Here is a 5,411-nt window from a genome sequence, read left to right on the forward strand (position 1 = left end):
GCCCTGCGGCCCGGGAGAGGCACCATAGACATATATTTAGCACAGGTACATGTATTTTTCTCACCGTTTTCTTCAAGGAGGTCGTAGATGAAAGTCCCCACTGCCTCTGAGCTTTCCAACAGAAGTCTTCTAAGAGCTAATAAAAGGAAATGCCTGACATCATGGCCGGCCGTTGGCTCATTATGAAGAAAGGAAGATTCACAACAGGCAGCAAGTCTCCCTGTCTCCCTTGGCTTGGGGCCAGCCAGCCCTAAGCCCCCCTTCAGAGGTGCTGCGTGTGGCGCAAGAGCCATGGCCCCCGGCGGCAAAAAGAACACCGTCTATGGTGGCATTACGGCTCAGATTGGGTCCCAAAAGCTTATGTGTGAGACAATGCAGGAAAGTTTAGAGGTGAAATGACAGGCTTGTAAGAGGTTTGACCTAATCCACGCGTAAATCCCCTGGTAGGGATTGAGTTCATGGTAACTGAAGGCTGGCAGGGTGTGGCTGGAGGGGCTGAGTCGCCGACGTGTGCCTTTGGGGTTTTCATGTTGTCCTTGATGAGCTGGGCTCAGTCTGCGCTTCATGGTGCCATGTTCCCACTCACCTTCCTCCACCACACCCTTCTGCCATACTGTCCTGCCTCCCCTCCAGTCCAGAGCAATGGAGTCGGCCATCTCTGGACTGGGACCTCTGAAGCCATGGGCCCCCAAATAAGCTTTTCCTCCTCTAATTGTTCTTGTCAGGTCTTTTGGAAAATCTGACTAAAATAGGTGAGGATGGCTGGGTGGGCTTCCTAATGCTGGCCCCGCCGGCTCTGGGTGTTTGGGGAAGTCACTGATGGGGAACTCATCACCTCACCTCGCAATCTACTTCAGTACCAAGCAGCCAGCACTGTGAGATGCTCTTCTTAATTATTAAGCCTTAACATGTCTTCCCACGACTGTCGCCCGGTGGTCTGAGGCCTGCCTCTGGACTAGAGGGTGTGAGTTGTCCCTCTTCTTACTCCTTCTATGCCCCAGAGCAAAGGAGAAGCAGTAGAGTGCCTGACTTTATTACAGTATTACAAGAATGGATACCCCAGAGAGCTTTGTTATGATCCTATTACTGTAAATGATGGCTTGAATCCACCATCAGATTTGGTATTACCATATAATCATTTCTGTAAAAAGCTTCAGAATCATCATTAGCACGGGGAGCAAATTAAATGACATGCCAGCAGGGATTTTACTACTGATAAGGTAAAATGAAATTAAACTTAAAAAAAGTTTAACTGTATGAATATTGCATTATAATGATCACACCTCCTCTTGGCACCAACAACCACCAGGCCAGCATTTAATAAACCGCAGAACCCTGCTCTTGCTTCTCTTGAGAATATGTAAACTTGCCTTCAGGGACCACGAGACTGGATTCTCTGCCAAGCCACTTACCCAGGCGCTGAGCCACTCTATGAAAAGCAAGGTGGGTTTGCAACCAGCACAAAGATACCTGGCACATTGTTTAGACCCTGAGGCTAGGATTCAAATGGAAACACACACACCTCTGCCCCAGGATCACGCACCTGGTGCAAACATATATATGGATATAGGGACATATGCAGGTACGCTAAATATAACCAGGAGAGTCTCAGTCCACATTTACACCATGTTGTACACACATCTGGCCATGTTGAGCCATAATCTCTCTGTAGAGCTATATATTTTAATATCCCCAAGAGCTTTTCTTTAAAGAAGATCTGTGGTTATAGTTACACATAATTAGTGGCCGAGTCTACTTGACAACATCTCACGATGTGGTAGAACAGTTGCTAGTTCGATTAATCGTGGTTTTTTGTTGTTGTTGTTTTTTTTTTTTTTTTTTTACACCTCTCCCTTTTTTTCAATTCATCCCAGAATCATTCTTTCATTGAGTACATCTGTAATGAGACTGGGGATTGTGGGGTCATAGCGATGAGTTAAACAGACACAGTCCCTTTCCTGTGGGTTTACTTATAAGTGGAACAGATCAAGTAAGTACAACACAGAGACGTCAGGAAATGGTGAGAAGTGCTAGGAGGGAAAGAGGCAAGAGAAAAGGCGGGGGGCTTGTTAACACAGGCATCATCCCTGGGCTGGGAGGATTCAAGGCAGAATTGGCAGCCCTGTCTGACCAATGGGGTGCATGCAAGCAAGCAGGAGAAGAGGAATCAAGAGTGAGGCCCAAGATTCTGGACTAAGAATATGTGGATGATACATCCAAACAGGGAAATGAACAACTGTCAGGGAAATTCCAGAGAGTTGTGCTTTGGGCAAGAGAAGTGTGACATGCTTGAGGGATACCCAGTAGAACCAAATAGCAGCAGGTGGCTATGACATGAGTTGATAGAGTCAGGAAAGCAGAAATCCAACCAGTTACTTTAACAGAGAGAATTGAATACGGGGAATTGATTCAGTGGGTATTAGAAGGCTGAGGACAGAAAAGGGACATTGGACTAACAGAGCCAGCAACTCCAGGGAGCCACTCTCCCCCTTAGGGTTAGGGGAGTAAAGGGAAGAGGGTGGGATTTAAAGAGGCAGGTGCTCAGAAAGAGGGGCTCTGAGCTGAGACTCAGATCTCCAATTAGGGGTCACTGTCTGGCTAGTGCCAGTATATCTGAGGGGTCCCAGGACCTGGCTCTAAGAATACAGGGGAAGTTGGAAAACTTCCAAGAGCAGAGCTGCCACTGGCCAGAAGGACTGGGCTACATCGATATCATCCAGAATGGTGTGCAAACACAAGGGACTCTCCTTCTCCCTTCCAGGCTTTCTCTGGTGTCCCCTGGTAGCAGAGCCCAGCGGAGCCACTGGCAAATGAAGAATGCCTTTGGCAGAGCTCCAGCCCTAATGCCACAGACTTTGGGGCTGAGTCAACAGCTTCATAATCAGCATGACTGTGCAAGGCTGGGGCTCAAAGGACAGCTCTGGGCTGGACACACAGAGCAGAACACGAGCACAGTCACCAGTGGACATGACTGTGCTGTTCTAGAACACTAATGAAATGGAGTACCCTGATCTTAGCTGGGCTCTGCAGGGTAGACCAGAGAGATACAAAGCTAGTTCCCATCTTCAGGTTGCTTCCTAGCTACAAAATAACTGTAAGAGCCCTGTACAGTGGTGAGGCCTATAATTCCAGCAACTGGGGAGGTTGAGGCAGGAGGATAGCAAGTTTGAGGCCAGCCTGGGCAACTTTGCAAGACCCTGTCTCAAAAAAAAGAGATTTTAAAAGAGTTGGTTATGTGGCTCAGTGGTAGAGCACCTGCCTAGCACGTGCAAGACCCTGGGTTCAATCCCCAGTGCTGCAAAATAAATAAATAAATGTAAATAAAATAAAAGAACCACCAAATAACAATTCGGCACTTGAATATGTGACTTTGCTTCTAGTCTCAAACTCTGATGAGCATTGCAATCCCTATGAAGCGTTTTTAGTAGTCAATGGACCTTTATTTTTTATTTATTTCTATGTGGTGCTCAGAATCCAACCCCGTGCCTCACACATGCCAGGTAAGTGATCTACCACTGAGCCACAACCCCAGCCCCGATCTATGAAGCTTTAAAAGTACAGAGGCACAGGCTCTGTCTCTGGGTCCCTAATCAGGGGCCTAGACATTGTTTTCCAGAAGCTTCTGTGTGATTCTGACCAGCAGCCCTGGACCAACCCAACAAGCATGGGAACCACGAGGCGTGAACCAGGTGGCCTCAGGATGGCTCCTGGCAGTGTTAGGACCAGATTAGGTTTGGAGACCGAGCAGGAACCCGGTAAGGAGAAGGCCGGTGGGCTGCCAAGGAGCAGAGGGCAGCCTGAAAGGGACAGGGAGGCGGGGCGAATTGGAGCAGGGACGCTCCGAAAACGCTCACTGATGAGAGCGGTTAGACTCTGAGCACTTATCAGCCCTGGGCCCCCTCTCTTTGCTTTGCGGGCTTTCGAGAAGCAGGGCTTGTGGGGAAACGATGAGATCATTTAAACCGTTGCTGTCATCTCCAGTTGCTCCCCTCCAAAATGAACCCAGGGATGAATCTCAGGTCCCACTCTGCACCTGTCTCGCTGATACCTGAGAAATGCGTGCACGTGATCTGGGAACCCCGGAAGGAAAGACAGGGGAACCCGGCCATCAGGCAGGGGGCACGCAAGAGAGGCAAGAGACAATGTGACTCCTCAGGTGGCGGGCCCTGCGTGCTTCCACAGCAGCGCTGCGCCCTCTCCAGTGGGGAGCGCGGGCTTGGTCTCACGCACGCACGTGTGCAGACGCCCCACATCCACAGACACGCCGGCACCCCAAACACGTCTGCAGTCACCGTCCCTGATCCATCCATAGAGGCAGCAGAAGAGCCGAGGGACAGGGGAGGGCCCGCATGGGGGAAGAGGGACAGGGATATTTCTGGTTTTCAAATGATCCGCAGCATTTCTTTGCCAGTAAACAACCAGAAGAATCGGGTCATCTAGAAAAGTTCCCAGAAAAACGAGCACATTCCAAGGCAAATAATTGACTAAATCTAAGGGGAAAACGCAAATTGGAGAGATGCCCACGGGGGACGTGTTGCTGAGGAGCTAAACCAGCCCGGAAGTTCCAATTGTTCATACCAAGTTGTAGAAGTTAGCAAAATAGGTGCACAACAGAATTTCTCAGGGCTGAGAATCCGGGTGTGCCTTCGTTTCCATTCCTATAATTCCACCAGGAGCTATAATTTCTAAATTTTCCTTCAGGAAAAAAAAATCATTTAGCTCAGAAATAATGCTTTCTATATAAAACTGTGGGACTCTCAGGGCTTAATTCTTTGATTTTTTTTTTTTTTCCTTCCAAGAAAACCATAGTAAAGAGGGTCTTTCATCTTAATAAAGCCAGACATGGGAAGTTTCTCTCTGAGCACAAAGCAGACAACAAATTCGCTCAATAAAAATTGACCAAGTGCTGCACAGGCCAGGCCCTTGGCATACGGAGAAGTAAAGCGATTCTGCCCTCTGTGGGCGTCCATCCCGGAAGTGGTGGGGACAAGTCAAGCCTTACCCATGCAGGTTTTGGAGTCGGGGCCGAGCTTCAAGGAAGGAGTGGAACATTCTTGGCTCATGAAAACTGAAGGGAGTTAGCGAAGTCGAGGGACAGGCTTGGGCACATTGGCGAGGGAGACAGCCTCTAAGGGTGGACTCACACGTCAGAAGCAAGAATGAGAAAGTCCAGAGGGCACTGGTGGCCAGAAGGCAGAGGTCAGTGAAAAACAGATTTAAAGTGGCTCTTGAGGATCGGATAAAGTTTGTTGGGCTAAGAACAAATCATAGTAGGTATAAAAGCAGTAGCTAACACAACTGTGGTCCTGGCCCACTCCTCAAGCATTTTACATATATTGGCTCTTTTGAGTCGCACAAGAATCCTATGAGGTAGACTCTATGGTCTCCATCTTCCTGATGAGGAAACTGAA

The sequence above is a fragment of the Sciurus vulgaris genome (genome assembly GCF_902686455.1).
Source record: "Sciurus vulgaris genome assembly, chromosome: 10".
Classification (NCBI taxonomy): domain Eukaryota; kingdom Metazoa; phylum Chordata; class Mammalia; order Rodentia; family Sciuridae; genus Sciurus; species Sciurus vulgaris.